An 11,214-nucleotide genomic window follows, 5' to 3' on the forward strand; every position below is an offset into this window, starting at 1 on the left:
GTCCGTTTGCGCTCCTGCTCCATTCAGTCGTTAAATAGCTGCGGACCGCGTCGACTCGCCCAGGAGACGTGAAAAGACGACGCCACAAAGCACAGAGGCCGCTAATAAGCCAGCTCGGCGCTACCGACTGCAGGAGGAATGTCTCCGGCGGGACGAAGCGTGTGTTTGAATGAAAACATCTTTCAAGACATAATAAACCAACATCTCCTTTTCACAGCACAGGATGGAGGCGTTTTAACCGAATCTTCACACGTTCTCAGGAGCGAGTGCGAGCGTTCCGTCGCGTCAAGAATCCTTTCATGTTATGCGACATTACGGCGATTAACGCAGAACACGTTTAATGTCCGCGCTGGCGATGGAAGAGGAACATCGAGACCTCTAAACGCGTGAATAAAGGCGTGATTGCATGAGAAACGCTCTCAGGAGTCGACACAAGAGTTTTTTCCTTCTATGAGCTTCTAAAATGTCTGAAATAACCCCAACTCCGTCCACGCGACCTCCCGTAGAGTCAGGAATCACTCTGAATGTAAAATAAACTCCTCTGACCTCCTTCCCTTCCAAATATTTACTTATCAGGCTCATTATTTAAATATGTACGGTAATATTTTGCATATTTATTAGCGCTTTGGAGCTTTTTATTCTGGAACGTTCCGAACACATTATTTATAACTCAGTAATAAAATATAATCGTTATGATTTCAGTGGGTTGTGATTTCCACCTTCGCTGTGAGAAACATTACACTGGAGTACACAGTGCTGCAGGAACGAGTCCTAAAACCCGGAAACGAGTTAGCATCTAGCGCTTCCGCTTCCATCCAAGGTGGTCATGAGCCCGAATCCCAGGATCATGGAGAACCACGGCTGGGCCTTTAGCAGGACTTGGTGAGATGTTATTACTCTGTCAGACGTACTGATATAAAATCATCTCTTGGTCTTCTGGACTGATCAGTTATAGAACGTATATATACATATATATATATAAATGTGTGGCTCTGGAACAGATTCTAGCAGAAGTAGGGATCTGTTTACGACCCTGATCTCATATAGTCACGGTTTGAACTCTTTATATCGAGTCTCTCTCTGAACAACAACAACAACAAAAATCAAACGAGATCTGAAAGTGTTCTTTCTGTTCTCCGGATGAAACGAGTGGATGGCAGCATGACAATAGCGGCGATAACGAAGTGTGGAGTGGAGATGCAGCTGTTCAAATAAGACGCACGCCGCATCTGGGCCCGGATGACTCACGTCAAGCGTCTTATGACATATCAACAAGTGCTGCCTCCAAGGATTTGCCTTCTGCAGATGAATAGACGGAGAAAGGAGGGTGGGGTGATGGGGTGGGGGAGAAGCAAATACCTTAAACAGCTTCCTAAAGCCTGCGTGAAAAGCCTGCTTGAGCGAAGAGAGGAGAGACGGTGGCCGGCCGTTTGAAACACGATGGGAAAGATCCACAAGGCTCCACTTTCTGCTCTCATGCATGTGAATTAACTTGTCAGAGGGTAAACAGAGAGGTATTACAGATGAAAGACGAGCCACAGTTGAAGGAATTCCATCTCGAAACCCAGTGATTGGTTAACAGTTTTTTTTTTGTTGTTTTTTTTTTTTAGACAAAGCGACAAATCTCGTAAAAATGCTAAATTTAAGGAAAGGTTTCAGTTCTGAGACAGACGGAGAGCCTGAAGATGGGATTTAAAACGTGGGAGTTTAAACAACTCGGTGACAGGAGAAAAGCTAGTTAAGTTTTATTTGCGTGCTCTGGGGCGGGGGGTTCGGGGGGGGCGGGGGGGCGGGGGGGCTCGTTGGTGGGAAATCAAACAACGGGAAAAGCGTCACAGACACGGTTTAAAAGTGGTCTTAAAGTCCAAGCCAAGTTTGACGACACCATGAAAAACTCAGGGAATTCTCCAGACGCCATCTTGCGCAATCACAAAAAATATCTCAGTCATGATGATGATGATGATGATGATGATGATGATGATGATGATGATGATGATGAGAGTAAAAGTGTGATTGTGATCCATTTGTTTCTATGCTACAGTACTTCCGTCATTATTTCCACCGAAAAGCGTCTCATTATAAGAGCTGGTTTGTATGGGGGTTGATTGAGCGTTCGATTGAATAGGAGGCGAACGGGGTGGTGGGGGGTTGGGGGGGGGTGGTGGTACTGGTGGTGGTTTGTAGGGTTTCGGAGGGGGGTTTGTTTGCTCTGAATGTTTAGAGAGCATCTTCACATTCACACACAGCTCTGAGCTGGAACACACAGCGCCACAGCAACCCGCGCCCTGGCATCCTAATGACCGAGCCGCCGTAAAGGTTAACACAAGAATGTCTTCGCGCTCGTTCGCTCTCTGTTTCTCTCCCACACTCCGTCTTCGTAAAACCTAAACGAGCAACTTGTTTCCGTAAAAAATCCCAATAATCGTCCGTCTGGAGTACACGCATTCATACAGCAGAATAATCGATAACCCCGAGACCTTCTATCACGTCTATTGATTTTTCCCTGCGCACATAAAACACCCCGATCGTAAATGTTCTATACGCTATTATTGCTTGTTTCAAAATCTATTAACGCTCGTTTCTGAGAGGTGAATTTATTACAAAAGCTAAATCAATACGCACCGCGGAACCGTAGGCGCAGATCAACATGGACGGCCGAAACTTTATTACCAAAGTCTGGAATAATAAAGAATTTAGCACCGCTCATGCATTAGAACGAGTTCTGAATGGTGTCGTTTGAAAAAATAAAGAACAATAGCAATAAAAATAGACATGACATGAATAACGATTGGGAATAACTTCTAAGGAAAAGGTGATGATTTGGGTCATTAATGGGGCTTTCATGAGAAAACAAGCGTAAAAGAAGGAAATACTCAAACGTCAAACTCTGTCACAGATAAAAGTGCTTCATTAATGACATTATTATCACTAAGTTGAAGTTCTTGATGAATAACGGCGATGAATAACGCTGTTATGATGCAGTAATGATGCTTCATGATTTGATATTATTACCAAATGGAAATGATCCCATATTTGAAAAGATTTGTTTGTAAACTGTTTGACGTGTGAACGTGACGCTGACGTGGGGGAACGAAATACTGACAGAATGCAGCAGATGTCATTCGGTCATTAATAACTATATAAAGATGACACACTTTAAAATCAGTTATGTAGAAACATTTCCGTTCATTAATTTCTAAAAAAAAAAAAAAAGAAAATCGTTGCTTTACAGAATTTCTGTACTTTTGCACACTGTTGTATCTGGTGTAAAAAGATAATAATGGGTTCAGGGGCAGAACAAATGACACACAGGAATAAAAAAGGTCAGGGGAAAAGCAGGAACACAAAGCAGATGTGGTGGACAGATGTGGTTTATATTAAAGTCTGTAATAAACTACACACAGCTGTAATGGGACTACTGTAGATGCTGCAGTGTTAGAGATGGACTACAGCAGTGGATAGATGGACGGATGGATAATTGGATGGATGGATGGATGGATGATGGACGAATGACGCATGGATGATGGATGGACGGACAATGGATGGATGTATAGATGGATTAACAGATGGGTGGATGGATGGATGGACGGACAATGGATGGATGGATGGATGGATGATGGTTGATGGAGGATGGATTAACAGATGAGTAGATGGATGGACTTAATTGATCCCCGAGGGGGAAATCTGTAGAATATATATCATGTTATCATGTAATTACGCATCTATATCAAGACAACACTAACAGTACGACGACGCACTCCTTTAGAGGTCATTGTTCATCTTTTATAATGCGATAACGATTCGAAACTGGACAGCGTTAATGTCTCAGCGAGTAATAATGCTAAATAAATGTGCAACTAGCCACCATGTCCTAAAAGCTCTCCGATTCCTCTTCTTCTTGTTATTATTATTATTGAGTCTGGTGATGAATGTGAGTGCATGACGTGGTGAGAGTGAGGATCTCCTTCTCATGCCGGCTCGCCCTGAGGCGAGAAGCTTTAATCAGCCCTCGGCGCTCAGTAAACAACGCCTGAGCTACATCTGCCGAAGCCTTACAGACGAGACGTCCTAAGTGCACGTCCTACACGGCAGATCCACCCCCTCTCTCTCCCCGGCGAGACAAAAGCGAACCTGCCGATGACAGATGACACATCTACACAGATCCTCGCTTAATCCCCAACTTCTTTCCCTCACTTTCCTTTTATCCTCGGTGTGTAGAGCTGCAGGCCTTTTCCCAGCCACGGGACGAGTCTTCGTCTGCCTTCACTGTGAGAAGCGCGGGACGGATCACTCACGCCAGGAGCTTCTTGTTGATGCTAATCCCGGGCCTGTAAATGAGTTATAATAACCTGAGTGCACAGATTTGCACCCTAATCCTGATTCATGAGGATGCGCAGGGCGGGACGGCATTTCACCATGATGATACGGCATGAGGATTTGTATCGTTAACCATCAGATATGCTGCGAGGCAATAATGAAACGTACACAATCACACTGTACCGCAAAATGCCATCGATAATCCAAGCTAGTTCCTAAACGTTGCTCTAAGTACTGCAGTAAGTACCGCTAATATACAATAGAAGCTTACAGCTATCAGTTTAGCATGTGTAACTCATCCCACAGTGTATCTCCTTAATCAGGACCAGCATCAGACTCATACAGGGGCGTGGCTTAAAGTTTGAAGGCGGGGCTGTACTTTAGAAATGATTTAGATGAGAATAACGTTCGAAACAGCGAGGCAGAAGTCCAGTGAGACGCTGACTACTGATACGCGGATCCTGATAGGCAGTTTTTTTATTTCTTGTTTTTTGTACTGCGTCCTTTCCCCTTCGGTGACTCGGCTTTCCGTCACCAGATGTATTTTATGAACGAGAAAGCAGAAAAGTATCGTTTTCAGGTGTCTCCAGTATCACCATAGCAACAAGTCAACAATCATAAATGCTACAACTAAACCATAAATATTGGCACCTCTGTAAACTGTAAACTTTAAGCTTCGATTACTTTAAAACAGACTCCTGACACTACGCTCGTCTTGGCTGATTTCATTTTGGTCGACCTTCAAATATTAGAGAAAGTAGTATTCCGTTTTTTTTTCTTCCTTAAAACATTTCTCCAGCACAAGGTGACCCGCAGCCATGTGACCCTGACCCAGTTCACGGGCGTGTTATGAGCCACTTGAGATGAGTGATGGAACGAGTTAAACGAGATAGAAAGACAGTGTTATTGTCTTTCATTATCCAAAGCCATAAAATCAGTGACAAAATGAATCAGAGGGACATTCCTCACGTCCCCTTGAGGACAGAGACACGTGAGTGGCGGACAGACGGCTGTCTTGTGATGAGCGAGAGCATCGTGCCCCGTATTTAGAACTGTGTAAAAGATGACGCTCGTGGTCGCGTCTCAGGATTCAGCAGCGTAATGACAGCACCGGCCGACCGACGTGAGAACTCGGGTTCCGTCTGACAGGACACCTGACACTAATGGACCGTAAATAACGTCAGCGCGGATCTGGTCATGACCGCAGAGAGACGGCGGAGACTAAATAAATCAGAGGACGGAGTTCAAATAACGTTTGCGTTCATATTCATGATTTCTGATTGCAAAGTTTGGATTGAAGGAGGTTTGGGAATTCAATTCAAATAATTAATTTCAATAGAAGACTTTGGTTTTTTTTTTTTTTACTTCATTTACTAAGTGCTGCATTACCTCACGCTCCAGTCGCCGTGGCGATGGATTTTCGATAAATCTCCGAGCACTCAGAATGATGGAGCGCTCCACATATCACAAAAATACGACGCCACTTATTAGCACCTGACAACTTATTGACCGCACGGCGCTGATTCATATTTTACTGCCAGAAATGCTCACTGCTTGGCACCACTCGTCCAAATGTGTGTGTGTGTGTGTGTGTGTGTGTGTGTGTGTGTGTGTGTGTGTGTGTGTGAAGAATAAACAGTGCTCAAAATCAATCAGGACGGTCTAGAGCAGTGAAAGCAGAGCACAGACTTGCTTGTTTGTTTAGCGGACCGAATAAGAACGACACGTCTGTTTATCATCAGTTACCGATCAATTAAACAAATTTATATGAAACATTTCAGGCATTACAATTCCTTATCCTTTTCTGTGATGCAGTTTCTTTGGACATTCCCCGGAACATCATGCTCATATGTTTTAATCAATTTATCATCTTACGTAAGTAGAGTGAGCTTTGCGCCTCTCCAACTCGCATCCCGTTTTCACTAGGACCGCCCACTGCTCATAAATATTCATTAAGCACACTCGTTTAAAAAAAAAAAAAAGTTCATTAATATTCCGTTTCAGTTGAGGTGGTGTTAGAGTTTATCAGCTGTAGCCTGTTACGTCACGTTAACTCGAACTGGAACGTGACCCAGCGAATCGCCTCTTTAACGAAGGGAGGAACGTTTCGCACGTCTCAAACCTAATCGGAAAAGCGGCGATCGATTATTTAACCTCATGAAGGTGCGAGATCGATCGGTTTGGTGCGGTCGCGAGCTGTTGTGAAATGAGCAGCAGGTGGAGAAAAACAACGCAAACGACATTTACTGACAAGATCATGGATCATTTCGTATTAGAAGGGATTTATATTTGTGCTTTGCGACAGGACCGGCTCGTTTCTCCAGCTTTCACGCCTCACTCATCGCGTGGAGATAAAGCGTGTTATTATGTACTGCATGTATAAACACGGGGAGCTTTTCTCACCAAGGAATCAAAGAAACTGCACTAGATTACCAGCAACAACTCCATGTAGTATTTAAAAAAACAACAACAACAACAACAACAACAAAAAAACAACAAACATGGGAAACGTGTACATGATAAAAATAAGAAGGTCAGCGTTTGTGTACGTTTCTTGACATGTGACAAAACTAAAAGATTGTTTTGTCCCGCCCACATCACAACAAGAGGCGCATTAGCCAAAGATTATTTTGTCTTTGTACTAATTGATTAATAGAGATACAGTAATACGGGTGGGGGGTGGGGGGGGGGGAGAATACTTTGTCAGTATTTACAGTCAGTAATTACACGTGTTCATAATCACACTGTTTGTATTTTAAGTCCTGAGGGCCATTTTATATTTGATCAAATTCTTGCCACAAACTCACTTACTGTAATCCAGTGCTTGGACCCCGTCCTCGCTGCTCGTAGCTTTTTCATCTAATTTTACCCCGTTTTGCTGTTAATCTGCCCGAGACGTGTTCAGGGTGAAAGGTTGTGCAGTTTAAGGCATTTTTCTCCTGCTGTGTGGAAATGTGTCTGGTGGGAAAAGAAGAGAAAAGATTATGAAATCGAAATAAATCTTATTAGCGATCAGTAAGTGAGCATTAGCGCTAATTCCTATACACTTTCCCCTTAAAATCGGCTTGGAGCCGTGGAGCAGCTCGAGGGCGGCGTTCAGGGCCGCTCCATTTCACGTCCCTTACTTTACTGACCCGAATTTCCTGAGGAGGATAAAACAGGACAGAGAGGCACAATGACACGCTGAACTCAAGCATTTTAATATTTCATGTGTTGATCGGATACACTCCCGAAGAAAGCGTAGAAGTCGTTAAATCCAGCGGAATACGACTTCCCGACCAAGCTCGAAGCGTTCGGCGTCATCATCGAGAGCGTGAGCTGTTTTCTCGCTCGGAAACGTCACGCCGAAACGACTTTAATCGCGCTTTAAGTAGCTTTGTGGGAGGATGAAGGGTTTTACTCCTACAATTCTCCTTTGTAACGTGTTTCGGTGCGGAGAGTCCTCGCTTTTCTTCCTGACAAGCCGAGACACACTGTGTAAACATTACAAACTATTAGTCAGTCTTCACACACAGCGTCGCTAATTGTTTGAATAAATGTGTTGAAATGAAACAAGCCCGGCGAGGACGAGCGCTCACAGGCACGCTACCTCATCACCATTAACACCAGTTTAACACCAGTTCAACCAGGAAACCCGTCAGTTACAAGAACACTACTTTCTGCGAGACCACAATGAAAACACTTCACGTAAAACGGCTAACGTGACGAAATACAGCGGCGCTGCTGGTTCTCGCTCATGACGAAGCGTGCTGGGTATTTACACCACAGCGCTGCCGAGTTCTGGATGGTGATTGGTCAGAAGGTGTTGACGGTAGCGCAGGTTTATATTAATGCGTTTGTTCTAATACGTTATGGTTTCTATAGCAACAGCTCCTTTATGGAAGGAGTCTCCAGTGTCAGCGCTTTGTATCGGTCAGTGTGTCTGACAGTAGCGGATACGATCTGTACGTCCGGATGCTGGCGTTGTCTACGTGACTCGCGGTGGTGCTGAACACCATCTGCTGAACTTCAACAATTAAGCAATGTTAAGCAGGACAAGCATCAGACCACAACAGCTTAACGCAGCAGCTTTACCCCGACACGGGAGAATTTCTGGCATTCCTGCCTCGCGTCTAATCTGCTTTCCTCGTTTCTCGCAATTAGACTGAAAACAATGTTTTAATCTGCGGAGCTCAGGAGATTTCTGGCCCATTTTCTCCAACGAACAACAAGAAAGTGCACACGCGGAACTGAAACGTCAAAACGCACGAGGTCACGTCGCACTGCAGCACTCGGAAAGCATTCAAAGGTTCTTCGCTCGTCTCGTTCGGGGAACGGCATTGCATGGAATATTTGATTGGGACCCTTATTTATCCCAGGAACCCTTAAAGAACCCCTGAAAAAACCTGGTTGTGTAAGAGTGTGTATTATCCGTGTACGCGTGCGGAACAAACCCCAAATTAGAACCCGTCAGGAGTTTAACAGTGAAACACACGTAACTGAAGAACACTTAACAGAAGAACACTTAATTGAAGAGCAGGTCCATCAGAGTGAACAGGGAGGGGTTTTTTCATCTAAAGTCTGTTTAATTTTGTGTTATAATCTCCTACACTGGCGCACGGTTAGCGCGGTTAGCGGTTAGCGCGTTCGCCTCACACCTCCAGTGTCGGGGGTTCGATTCCCAACATCTCCCTGTGTGTGTGGAGTTTGCGTGTTCTCCCCGTGCTGCGGGGGTTTCCTCCGGGTACTCCGGTTTCCTCCCCCAGTCCAAACACATGCATGGTAGGCTGATCGGCGTGTCTAAAGTGTCCGTAGTGTATGAATGTGTGTGTGAGTGTGTGTGTGATTGTGCCCTGTGATGGATTAGCACCCTGTCCAGGGTGTACCCCGCCTCGTGCCCCATGCTCCCTGGGATAGACTCCAGGTTCCCCGTGACCCTGAAAAGGAGTGTGTGTGTGTGTGTGTGTGTGTGTGTGTGTGATATGGATTTTGTAAACGCAACTAGAATAAACCACATTTCCACAACACAACCTTTATTACAGAAACACAACTTGTTCTACCGTGAGTGTGACACTAAACTCAGCACGTGACTTGACCTCTGTACAGACGTGTAAGACGTGTAAAGAGCTGGAGTTAACAGTAAAAGCATTTTGGTTGCCACATAATCCGTCTAAAGCGCTCTCAGAATTCTTTACGTTTTTAACTTCTGCTTAGTCGTGTTTCTGCAATAACAGGAATCTAACATCAGCCAGATCAATGCAAATCTCGTAGCGATAATAAAACGCAGCAGACCCGCGCACTCTTTTCTCCTCCTCCGTTCCTGCGCTGGGGGAATTATGGGTAATGACTCAGGACGAACGCTGAGCATGGATCGGGAGCGAGCAGGATTCAGCGCCGATCCTCATCACCTCGGCTTTTTTTTATCGATCCCGTCTGCCTTCGACAGCTCGGGGAAGAAAAGAAAAAAACCACAAAGAACTCCTTCACCTCACCTTGCGCAATCACTCGCCTCTGACGGTTACTATAGCGACAGACGGTTCGATCCAAGCCGCAGTCTGACATTGTGAGCTAACGAAAGGCGCCGCTCGTTTTTTCACAAGATGCATTTATTCCCAACACTCCGACTTTAGTCCATCACGCACCAGACGCTCGCACAGATTCAGTCTCGGAGAGTTCACTGACTCGTCTGCATGAGCGCTGATCGCCGGCGAGGAACGTTAAGGACGCATGAACGCACCCTGAAGACCAGAAGATCCACACCTCAGTCACAATTCACTGTGGAAACACATCCGTTTCTATTCCCGCAGGATCCCCGTGCCTCGGGATTCATTTCCCATACGTATACAGTGTACGTAGCGGGGTGTGTGTCTGTCCGTATACACACACTGATATACATTCACTGCTCTAATGCTCAGCGTGTGTAACACACTCTCAGTGTTTACAGTCACACTGGATAAACACTCTGTAAGCCCTCAGACAAACCCTCACGAAATCTGTAATGGTTTTAATGGTTAGAATGGGACCATTATGATGATGGTCACTGGGGGTCTCTACTGGTAATTTGTTGCCTTCTATTGGTGGCATGTTATGGACTTAATGGATACCATTAAGGACCTGCGTCCTTAACACGTCCTACTACGTAATGGAAACCATTTGGCAATGTTTTTAATTAACAGCTGATGATTTGTAATGGTTTTGTAGTGGAATTTCATCGACTTTCTTACCACAGTGGTCATTTGGTGTGCAGTCGTTTGGTCATTTGGTGTTTGGTGTTTAGCACATGCAAAGAAATGCTGTAAAGAAAATATGCCTTCAGAAATACTGAGATTAATCGTTTCTACAGTAGTAAAGTCATAAACAAACAAGCAAACAAACAAACAAACAAACAAATAAATAAAGTCAGTATTTGGTGTGACAAACCTTCGCTCTGAAAGAAAAAAGTTGTGGACGGACGCACTCAACCCACCAGCCTTTATTATATGTTTTTTGTTTGTTTGGTTTCTTTCTTTATTTATTTATTTTTACAGCTAAACATCTAAAAAAAAAAAAAAAGTAAATATGTAAACAGGTAATTAGCTATTGTGCAACAGAACGCTCTGAGTAAACAAAAACACAAAGCTGTGAAAAAGGTTCAAGAATGACGATGCACAAAACGCTGACAAATAACTTCACCTGGTACTAATAAATCACACACACACACACACACACACACACACACACACACACACACACACACACTTTGTAGGTGCGATGTCCGAATTTATTACATGATTGAGTAACGAGACTGATGTGATTAGATTTCACAGATCATTAACAGCAGAAGCCGCGAGAGAGAGAGAGAGAGAGAGAGAGAGAGAGAGAGAGAGAGAGAGAGAGAGAGAGAGAGTGAGAGACAGAGAGAGAGAGAGAGAGAGAGAG

The sequence above is a fragment of the Ictalurus punctatus genome, chromosome 20 (assembly GCF_001660625.3).
Source record: "Ictalurus punctatus breed USDA103 chromosome 20, Coco_2.0, whole genome shotgun sequence".
In the NCBI taxonomy this organism is placed as follows: Eukaryota; Metazoa; Chordata; class Actinopteri; order Siluriformes; family Ictaluridae; genus Ictalurus; species Ictalurus punctatus.